Source organism: Motacilla alba, chromosome 17 (assembly GCF_015832195.1).
Source record: "Motacilla alba alba isolate MOTALB_02 chromosome 17, Motacilla_alba_V1.0_pri, whole genome shotgun sequence".
NCBI lineage: Eukaryota > Metazoa > Chordata > Aves > Passeriformes > Motacillidae > Motacilla > Motacilla alba.
Genome location: NC_052032.1, coordinates 8,093,028 through 8,104,283, shown reverse-complemented (window position 1 = coordinate 8,104,283; position 11,256 = coordinate 8,093,028). Strand labels below are relative to the sequence as shown.

At 56.2% G+C, this 11,256-nt stretch overlaps 1 long non-coding RNA gene across 1 annotated transcript; it reads left to right on the top strand.

The window, feature by feature from the left end:
- Positions 1–596: 596 nt before the first annotated feature.
- LOC119709062 lies at positions 597–3,502 on the top strand. Its single transcript, XR_005259275.1, has 3 exons — positions 597–687; positions 1,696–1,816; positions 3,285–3,502. It is a non-coding gene; the product is annotated as an uncharacterized LOC119709062 (long non-coding RNA).
- The last annotated feature ends 7,754 nt before the right edge of the window (positions 3,503–11,256 follow it).

Below are 11,256 nucleotides of genomic sequence, written 5' to 3'. Positions count from 1 at the left end.
ACACCCTGGATTCCCTCTTCCCTGGGGATCTGAGGGCTCACCGAGAGCCTGAGGATGCCTCAGGGCACGTTGGATTTGTTCTGCACCACGCTGCAGCTTGCCCGGGGCTGTGCTGAGTCCCAGCGGGAAGCTTTGGGGTCTCTCACGTGCTGTCTGTGCATCAAAAGGGTCCTTACGGGCTCGTGGCCTCCCTGCGTCACCGGGCATGAAGGGAGACATAAAATACTCAATTTAGAGCACGTGCCAAAAATCCCTATTTCTAGCAGCAGGCAGCATCCAGTGCCCATTAGCCAAGAGTTGTTGAGTTAATTAGAAATGTATATTTGATACCAGGGCTGAGCAGGGCCCCGCACGCCGCTGAGGTTTAATAATTGATTTGTAATTTATTTGCCCATTAATTCTTCCTCTTTCAGAGCCCAGGCAGGAGCTGGTGCAGCTCGTCCATCATCCTGGGCAGCAGCAGCAGCAGAGCAGCCCCTGCTCCCCCTGAGCTGTCGGGGGTGACAGACTGGAGCCTCGTGCAGCCTGTAATTAGTTACTGACTTCAGAAGCTTTTTATAGGAGCTGCGTGTGCCTCTGGAGGCAGATTAACAAAGGGTTCCTTTCCCAGGGACTCGGGCCGTGTGTCAGCACGAGGCAGGCTCCAGAAATTATTGATTCCCTCTCCATAAGGTTTGCATTTCCAAGGTAAGTGATTTGGCTCTTACAGGCAGCGGGTCCCAGGGCTCCATCCATCAACGGGGCTGAGCCGAGCACCAGGTTCAGCTTTGAACACGGCCTGCAGCGCTTTCCCTCTCTGCCACCGCTTCTTGTGGCAGGGAGAAGGGTTTCCAAGGTGCCCGTTCCCAGTTAATCAGAGGGAAAACATAATTACAGCCCCCAGACCCCCACTCATGTCTGCTGGCACGGGATCAGGGGCTCATTCCTGTCTGCTCGCTCCTCTCCTTCGGCCTGGGTTTCCTGAAATGTCAGGGTTGCATCTGAAAATATTCTACCTGTACATTTCAAAGCTCCCAGAGGAAAACAGAGTTTTCCTGGAATGCCCCAAGGTCCTGGAAACCAGGGACAGCCTGGATGGACACCGAGAGGCCCGCGAGCGGCAGGGCAAGCAGGCAAAATCCCAGCAGGGTAGGAAAGGGCCCTGACAACAGCAGCTGGCAAGCAGGAAAACATTTTGACTAGTCAAGAAGAATATTTCACAGAGGTGAAAATCCCATTTTTAATCAAGAAAATACAGCCCACACTCTCGCTAGGAAGGAGAGCCCAGTGCTCCCCTCTCATCTCAGCAATCCTCACCCTCCTCCACCTCGGGAAACCTCTGGCTGTCAGAACATGCCCTGACAGAGGAACAAGGATGGGAAAAGTGGGCTGGGATGGGGCAGGAATGCCAGCTCCCCACATGGGCAGGGGAGAGACAAGACAAAAGCCTCCAGGGAGGTTGGGAGGCCCAGGGATGATTTTGGCAGGAGGGAGGCCACAGAACAAGCCAATCTTCATGTGTGAAATCCCACATGGAGCAGCTGCTATAAATAAGGCTGAGGGATTGATTGCCATAAATCATAACCCTGCTGACACCCCAGAGCTCTCACAAGCAGCAGGGATGCTCGTGGGGCTGGTTCTGGTCCCTTGGCAGAGGCAGGAGAGACATTACTCATTCCTTGTGTTTCCTGGATCCACCTCCTCCCTCCCCCACAGGAAGAGAAGGATGCATCGAATCTCCTCGGGAAAGAGTTGGTGACATCTCTTCATCATGGGGGTCCCCAGATTTGCAGGATCAAGTCCTTGAAGTCCCAGAGAAAGTGATGCTTTCAGCAAGGTTACAGCTTGTTTAGGGCAGGGAAAAAAAAAAATCCAAATCCTCTTCCTTTGAGGTTAAACCCGTTATTTCCACAGAGCTGTGGGGTGGCCCTGAGCTCTGGAGCAGATCAGAGGGGACACAGCTCTCACCTCAGCCTGGGGCTGGCCTGCTCCAGAACAAAGCCACGGGGCAGGATCAGCCCAGGATCAGCTCCCACCTGCCTGGGAATGACCCTCTGGGAGCACAGACCCCACCGGGGCTCTCCCTGGAACCTGGGTCACTGGTGCCAAGCCAGGCCAGTACAAAAGCACCTGGTTCCTTTGTCTGATCTGCCTGTGCCTTCCCTGGCTTCAGCAGCATTCCTGATTCCCATTCCTGGAAGATACAAGAGTTCTCCCTGGATAGAGTCCCTCAGAAAACCCAGCGCCCCCAGTGACACCCCCAGCCAGCGCCAGAGCCTGGAGCTCGCCCCTCTCCTTCAAATCCTTTTCCACAAACACGCTTTCCTTAAAGTTCACAACGTTCTGGGCATAAATCCTTCCCCTCCCTTCCGTGCTGCTGGAAGTTTGCTCCCGGCTATATATTTTTAGATTTTAAAAATGTCACCCTCAAGTGCTCCGAGCGCGCGTAAGCACCGTGAGGAACAAACCCATATAGACTGGCTGTCAATAACCCGGCCTCAGATGGACTCCCTGCAGCCCTGGCACAGTAAATTACAGCCTTTCCCCCCTTCCCTCAAACGATGGCTGGCTGCTCGTTATTGGCTTTCATCTTTATTGCCTCGGCAGGTGGAACGGCTGGGGTGACAACAGCAAACAGCCAGCCACAAATTGTGCCTGCTGCCGGCCTTGTCTGCGGGCTGAGGGGCTCAGGGAGCCTCCAGGACCCCGCAAGCACGCTGGGGTGGGCTGCCCACACAAAACCAAGCAATCCAGGGGGAATTCCTCAACCCCAGAGTGAGGATGCCCTGGGCAGATGGCCCTAATTCACCCTCGCACTTAGCCCACCACAGATTTTTCTTCTCTGGGAGCATCCCCTGTGAGACCCCAGTGAATCCACAGCTGGCTGGGTGTCCAAATGGCTCTGGAACCGGGGCTGATCCTTTCACTGCCGTGAGTTGGACCCCAAGTGTCTCTGCTGTCCCCAGAACAGTCTGATTTGTGCCTGGAGGCATGGGGCCGGGTCAGATCGGAGTTAAAACTGGCTGCACTGAGCTGTTGTGCCTTTGAAACTCGTGGGGGGCACTTCCATGGGCTGGAAGGAATCTCCTGTCATGGATCCTCTTCCAAAGGGGCCAGGCAGAGAGCTTGGGAAGGCAGGGAAGAGGGGGCAGTGTCCAGCAGGGGAAGGCGGCACCCTAAAAGGAAAGAAGGGAATTTCTCAGCACGTAACAACCAGAGCCTTCCAGGCAGGGGTTAATCCAGGGGGGCTTTGGGGAGCCACCCCCAGCCTGCAGACAGCAGGAAATTCTGTTCTTCGCCAGCAGGAGGGAAACGATCCCGGAGCAGGAGCAGACAGGCCAGAGCACGCTTCCCTCACCCACCGGAGCCTGGCGGGACGATCCAGTTTCGGGATTAGGCAACGGCCCGGGAAGCCAGGGGCCGGGCAGGCTGGGAGGGGACGCAGGAGGTGACGGACAGCCGGGCCAGCCCGGCCCTGCCACCTCCCTGTCACCTGCAGCGCGTGGGACGGGACAGGGCCCGGGCGGGGGGGGACTGGGATGGGACAGGGATGGGACTGGGATAGGGCAGGGATGGGACTGGGATGGGACAGGGATGGGACTGGGATGGGACTGGAATGGGACTGGAATGGGACTGGAATGGGACTGGGATGGGACTGGGATGGGACTGGGATAGGGCAGGGATGGGACTGGGACGGAACTGGGATGGGACTGGGATAGGGCAGGGATGGGACTGGGATGGAACTGGGATGGGACTGGGATGGGGCAGAGTTGGGACAAGGATGGGACTGGGATGGGGCAGGGATGGGATGGGGATGGAGAAGGGTTGGGGCATGGGTGGAACAGGGATGGGGCAAGGGTGAAGCAGGATTGGAACAGGGATGAGATAGGGATGGGGCGAGGATGGGACAGGGCTGGGACAAGGCTGGAGAAGGGTTGGGGCAGGGACAGGACAGGGCTGGGACTGGGACCAGGCAGTGCTGGAGCAGGACTGGGACAAGGACGAAGCAGGGATGGAATGAGGACAGGACAGGGCTGGAACAAGCATGAAGGATGCTGGCTGGTGGCTGATGGGGGCCAAGAGGGGCAGCAGGACAGTGCCAGCCCTCCCTGCTCATCCTGTGGCCTTTTGGGATCAGAATCCATTTCAGTGCCAGCCTGAGGAAAGGCTTTTCCCTTGCTCCGGGCAGCCCCCTGAGAGGGCAGGAAGGAACTGGGAGCCCCAGCCTGCAGAGCAGGAACACCCCCAGAGAGTCACAGAATCACACAGGCTGGAAAAGAACTCTGGAGCCATCGTGTCCAACCTTCCCAGTCTGCTCCTGACTCGGTGGCCAGGAAATTCCCGCTCCATCCCTCGGCTCTCCGGTGAACTCACACCAGGCTGGGGCTGCTCTTCTTACAAGCAGGAGGCTTTTATGTTGTAAATTAAAAGAGCCAGACAAAATGAACCCTGAGAGCTGAGTCCCCAGGAGTCCCAGTGTCTCAAACACGAGCTTTTCACAAGAAAATAAATTCAGCGCTCTGGCTGCTTTAATCATCAGGCTTTCCTACCTTTACCATCACCCGGCAAACACTTGTGCCTTCATTTGACGCTCTTCAGCCCGATACCCACCACAAAAGAAATCCAGCAGAAAGCCTGGCTGATAACTTCAGCCAATTTCCATCCGACCCTCCCCTTGGGTTTTGGGGTGAGTGTTGAGTGAATGAGCTCTAAAAGCATCTTTTCATTTAGCAGAGGCTCGCCGAGCCAAGAATCATACCTCACTCTGTCAGAAGAAAAACAAGATGTGGGCTCCGAGCAGTTGAGCAGCGCTGGAGCCCGGGATGGAAAATCTTGCCTCCAAAGCCAAACAAGGTTTCACTGCCAGGGTTGTAAGGCAGAGAGATGCAGAATTTTTGTGGCCGATGTTTCTCGCCCCTGCCTTGGGATCTGGGGCTCTCTGGAAATGAAGGAGCCTCGGTTTAGGTGATGCTTTGAATGAGAATTTGTTAACCCTTGGTCAGGCTGCCAGGGAAGAGCAGGCACGGGAATCCCGGGAGGGAAATTGAGGGAAAATGGGTTAAGATTCAGTGTTTGGGCTGTTGGTCTGTGCAAATCGCCTCAGCAGGAAATTTCGGAGTCAGGACAGGAATTTTAGGGTCAGGACAGGAATTCCAGAGCCGAGGCAAGGAGGAGGGAAGGAGCTGGAAGTGATTGAGAGCAAAGCATCTTTTAGGGGCAGAAAACCGCTCAGAAGGACCTGATCTGGGGCACTGTGGAGTGGGAGAGGCAGAGCTTCACTTCCTCATCTCGGCAGCCTCGCAGGGTGTGGGCAAAAGAGAATAAACAAAGAAATAATAATAAAAAACCTTTTAAAACTCCAAAACAAACCCCACTTTTTTCTTTCTTTTTTCTTTTTTTCCTACAGATTGTTTCATTCCAGCCCCAGGGCTGCTCTGGGCACGGGAACGGGTGCTGGGGAGGGGGAGAGGGAGAGGGCAGGGGAGTGGGATCCCGGGAAAAGGGACTGGGATCCCGGGAAAAGGGACTGGGATCCTGGGAAAAGGAGCTGGATCCCGGGGAAAAGGAGCTGGATCCCAGGAAAAGGAGCTGGATCCTGGGAAAAAGGAGCTGGATCCCGGGGAAAAGGGACTGGGATCCCGGGGAAAAGGGGCTGGGATCCCGGGTAAAGGAGCTGGATCCCGGGGAAAAGGAGCTGGGATCCCGGGGAAAAGGAGCTGGATCCCGGGAAAAGGGAGTGGGATCCCGGGGGAAAGGGAGCAGGATCCCGGGCCAGGGAAGGGCATCCTGGGCCGGGGAGTGGGATCCCGGGATAAAGGTAGCGGGATCCCGGGATAAAGGGACTGGGATCCCGGGATAAAGGGACTGGGATCCCGGCCCGGGGAAGGGCATCCCGGGCAGGGCTCGCTGCGGTCGGGAGATGGCAGCAGCTCTTTGCTCTTTGCTCGGACGGGCCAGGCCGGCCCCCGGGGGCTCCCGAGGCTCTGCCCCAGTCCCGGTGGGATCAGCCCCGCTCCGGGAGCCTCTTGGCCCGCAGCCGCCTCCGCAAGCCCGGCCCTGCTGAGCCGCGCTCAGCTCCTACAGCAAGAACCGCCCAGCGCTTCCCTGCCCAAAGTCCCACCTGGAAACGCCGGGAGCGCAATTCCCACCCCGCCCTGGGCAGCTGGGGATGGAGGGGGAAGCGCTGGGGCATGGGAGAGGATCAGCAGAACCTGGGCTTGGCTTGGAACAGAGTGCGAACCTGAAACGCGGCTCCCCTGTGCGCTCCCGTCCGCCGGCTCCATCCCCACCCACGCTGGGGGCGGCCGGGTGTCTCTGCGGTGCCCTGGGGACATCCATGGATGTGTCAGCCATGGGGACATCCATGGAAATGTCACTGGGAGATGCGCTGCAGAAGGCCGAGGCGCCCTCTGTGCCCCCGGGGCGGGGGGAGGCCACGGCAGGACCCCGAGCCCGGCCCCGGGGCCAGCTGGGGTGAAAAGGCTGCTTGGGAGAGGTCAGGAGGAGAAAACCAACCTGCTTTTCCCCGGCAATTATGGAGTGACAAATTGCCGGTGAAAGAGCTCGTCTGTCTGGGTTTGTTTGGAGAGTCCCCTCCTGGCCGCGAAGCCGAGGCACGGAGAGGGCCGGGATCACAGCCCTTCCCTTAAGGGTTTCCAAACACTCTGCTGACGCCCCGCTCCATCTCTGTCAGCGCTGGGAACGCTCAGAAATTCAGCCGTGCCCGTCCAAGAGCGAGCCCTGCACCCCCAGCATCTCCCGCTCTCCATCCCATCCCCTCCAGCCCCCGGAGCACAGGGAATGGCATTTCCCAGGGGAAGCCGGAGTGCCCCCCCCCGATCCCACATCTCAGGATTGAAGGAATTGCGGTGTTCCCGATAAAGCAGAGAGCCCCGGAGCTCCACGCTGCTCCCAGGGCAAGGGTGAATGCCGCGCACGCCCAGCCCGAGACACAACAAAAGCCAGCGGAGGTTTAATGGAGAGGTTTAATTGCTTTACAATCATCTGCTGGCATCAAGGAGTCGGGAGGAGAGTCAAAACAGGCACTTTGAGCCCTGCAGAAGCTGGAAAAACAGCAACGGCTTGGCCAAGGTGCAATCCTCCTCCTCCTCCTCCTCCTCCTCCTCCTCCTCCTGGAGGGAGAGCAGAGCCCTTCCCAGGTTTGGGGCTCTGCGAGTGCCCCCCAAGCAGAAAACACAGCAGGAACCAAACGCAAGATTAAAAAAAAAAACAAAACAAACACCAAAAATCAGTGGCCAGCTCGGCTTTGCTTTCTTTTCTCTTTTAAGCGTGGTTAAAAATAGAAGCCCGATTTTCAGAGCGGGATGCGCTTCCCGGACAGCCCGCGCAGCATCCCGGGCTGCCCCGCACATCCCAGCCCGCTCCACCCGGGACAGGGGGGACACAAACCCTCGGGAGGGAGGCAAATACTGACTCGGCAAACGCTGCCCGGAGGTTTGCGAGGCACACGGGCAGCCTGGGCAGCTGGAGGTGGGAGCGTGGCCGGGCGGTGCTGCCGCTCCCTGGGGGCTCCCGGAGCGGGGCAGGGAGTGGGAATGGGCAGCTTTGGGTGAATCGCCCCCTGTGCCCCTTCCCTGCCCCCCGCAAACCTGACAAAACCTCGTTTTTTGCCAAATGAGGAAACACGGCTCGGCGAATCGAGCCTCTGATTCTCCATCCGCCGCCGGGGGAGGATTTATCCCGCCTGGAAAGCCGGCTGCGGGCTCGGGCTCGTGTGCGCCTGGCAACAAATCCAGGTTAAGCTCAGCCTAAAGGCTCCCGCTCTCCCAGCCTCTGCTGCAGCGCCGCTCCTGCTCCGGGAGGGACTGGGGCCAGCGAACACCTCCATCAGCACGTGCTGGGGGTGCCCCCCAAATCCCTGTGTATGCCCCCCAAACCCCTGTGTGCCCCAAACCCCTCTGTGCCCCCAGATCCTTCTGTGTGCCCCCCAAACCCCTCTGTGCCCCCAAATCCCTCTGTGTGTCCCCCAAATCCCCCTCTGTGCCCCCAAATCCCTGTATACCCCCAATCTGTGCCCCCAGATCCTTCTGTGCGCCCCCCAAATCCCTCTGTGCCCCCCAAATCCCCCTCTGTGCCCCCAAATCCCTGTATACCCCCAAACCCATCTGTGTGCTCCCCAAATCCCTGTGTGCCCCCAAATCCCTGTATACCCCCAAACCCATCTGTGTGCCCCCCAAATCCCTGTGTGCCCCCAAATCCCTCTGTGCACCCAAACCCCTCTGTGTGCCCCCAGACCCCTCTGTGCACCCAAATCCCTGTGTATGCCCCCCAAACCCCTGTGTGCCCCCAAACCCCTCTGTGTGCCCTCAAACCCCTCTGTGTGCCCTCAAACCCCTCTGTGTGCCCCCCTAATCCCTCTGTGTGTCCCCAAACCCCTCCGTGTGTCCCCAAATCCCTGTGTGTGTCCCCAAACCCCTCTGTGTGTCCCCAAACCCCTGTGTGCCCCCAAAGGCCAGCCCTGGCACGGGGACAGGCCCAGGGTGGCATCGGTCACCGCGGTGCCACCAGGCTGGCACGGAAATGCCACCGCTGGGCACCTGAGGGACCGGGAATGCCTCGTGGGAAGAGCCGGGGGAAGGGAAAGGTGCCGGGGGAGCCGGGGCCGCTCCCTCCCTGGGAAGAGCTGGGAGAAGGGAAAGGTGCCGGGGGAGCCGGGGCCGCTCCCTCCTGCAGCCAGCCGGGATTTCCTGGATGTGCAGAGCCCTGGAGTGGGGGACCGTGCTGGGGACACCCCCAGTGAGTAACCCCAGGCACGACAGAACAAACCAGGACTTGGACTGGGTTATATTTTAAAATGCTCATATATTTTCTTTTTTTTTTTTCTTTTCCTTTTTTTTTTTCCTCTTTTTTTTTTCTCTTTTTTTTTTCTTCTCATTTTTTTTCCCACGATTCTGATACAATTGTTCTCAAAATACTGGCGTTTCCAGCAGCAGTTCTTTCTCTCTTTTTTTTTTATTTTCTTTTTTTTTTTTAACCTTTTCTGTTGTTTTTGAAGTGAATAATAATATAGGGTAGTGATTTCACAGTAAAACAGACCTGCAGGAACGCCAGAGATACGTGACAAAAGACACCCCCAGAGCAGCCCTTCCCCTCCCTCCCACCCCCGTCCCATCCCCAAAAAAGATTTTGGAAGTGGGGGGGGAAAAAAAAAAATAAAAAGTTCATTCAAAAAAATTATTTCAAAAAAGATTTCATATAAAGCCTTTAAAACACGGTCAGAAGTTTCTCCCTCTTCTCCAGATCCCTGTGGCTGAACACTTACAGAGAGAAAGAGAGGAAAAAATAGAGAGAGTTTATAACAATCTCTGCAGAAGAAACAAAATCCAGGAAAGAAAATATCCAAGGATACGGTAAGGGATAAAATTACATTTGTACAAAAATAGATTTTTAACTTTATTGATGCTTTAGATATTTTTTTCCTTATTTTTTTTTTGTCATTCTAAATTTTAATGTCTTTTTTTTTTTTTTTAATCTATGTATCCCATAGCCAAGGCATCCATCACTAAGTATTGGGAATTGCTAAAGCTATTCTTTACTCCGAACCACCTGCTTAAAAGAAAGATAAAAACAAACAACAAAAAAAAAACCAAAATAAAAGAAGAAAACCAAAATAAAAGAAGAAAAACAAAACAGAAGAAGAAAAACAAAATAAAAGAAGGAAAAGGAAACAAAAAGAAGAAAAACAAAACAAAAAGGCATCTTAAAATAGATGCAGTTCCTTTGTCTCGAGGAATAAAAATCCAGATTTGGCATCTGCCAATTCGGAAAGGGATTCGGATACAATGGAAGCAAAACACGGAAAAAAAACCAAAATAAAAAGCGAGGAGAGGGGTGAAAAAAATAAACAACAACAAAAAAAAAAACCAAGAAAAAGAATCGACTCAAAGCACAAAAAGCCAGGAAAAGTCTGCAATTGCTACAGTTCTCTACGTGTATGTGAGTGGGGTTCTATACAGTGTGGCTATCTACAGGACACGCGGGGACACGCGGGGACACGCGGGGACACCCCAGCGAGCCAGCTGCAGCCAGGGGGACAGCACAGCTCCCCAGCCTGGCTTTGGGGTCAGCACAGCTCCCCGGCCTGGCTGTGGGGTCAGCACAGCACCCCAGCCTGCTGTGGGGTCAGCAGCTCCCCAGCGTGCTTTTAGGATCAGCTCCCCAGCGTGCTTTTAGGATCAGCTCCCCAGCCTGCTTTTAGGATCAGCTCCCCAGCCTGCTTTTAGGATCAGCTCCCCAGCCTGCTTTTGGGGTCAGCAGCCCAGCCTTCTGTGGGATCAGCAGCTCCCCAACCTGTTTTTGGGGTCAGCTGCTCCCCAGCCTGCTTTTGGGGTCAGCAGCCCAGCCTGGCTTTAGGGTCAGCAGCCCGGTGTGGTTTTGGGGTCAGCAGCCCAGCCTGGCTTTAGGATCAGCAGCCCAGCCTGGCTTTAGGATCAGCAGCCCAGCGTGGTTTTGGGGTCAGCAGCCCAGCCTGGCTTTAGGGTCAGCAGCCCAGCCTGGCTTTAGGGTCAGCAGCCCGGTGTGGTTTCGGGGTCAGCAGCCCGGCGTGGTTTTGGGGTCAGCCCCCAGGCCAGGGCTGTCCCCGCTGCCCTGGAGGGCTCACAAGGCCGGGGCTCAGCGTTTCCCCCCTGACGGCCCCAGGGCCCCTCCCGGGCGCCGGGGGAAGCTGGCATTGCCACGGGGGATCGGGATGTGCTGGGTGGGGAGTGGGGGCTGAAAGGCTGATGTTTGTGCTCTCTCTAGGAAATTAAAGACTGTCCCACCAACAAAAAGGAATTAAAATAAGGATTAGGAACACATCACCCGAGTGGAAGCAGATTTTTGCAGGAGTACTGGGAGCTGGTGAAAGCCACGTCCTACCTCTCCAGGGAATAATGTGCCTTTTGTTTCCCTCCAGCCACCTCACCTCCCCACACTCAGCCTTATCGAGATGAGGACAACAACAACAACAAATAAAAGCCCCAAGTGAAAAGAACACAAAGCAAAGACCCAAACTCACGCAAAGCTCGTGGCTTTAAGGCTGCTCTGGCTGCTCCCAACACACAGAAGCTTCTCCTTCCCACGGGAAGGGAGGAGGATGAGGATGGAGGGGCTGGGCTGGGCTGCGAGGGCTCAGGGAATCCCAACTCCCTTTCACCGGCTGAGAAGGGAAATCCCCAGCACAAGGCTCAGCCTCTCCCAAAATCCCCTCCACCACGGGCATGGATCGAGGCTGTGCTGCTCCAGCGGGGAAACTGAGGCACGGGGATGATCCTGACC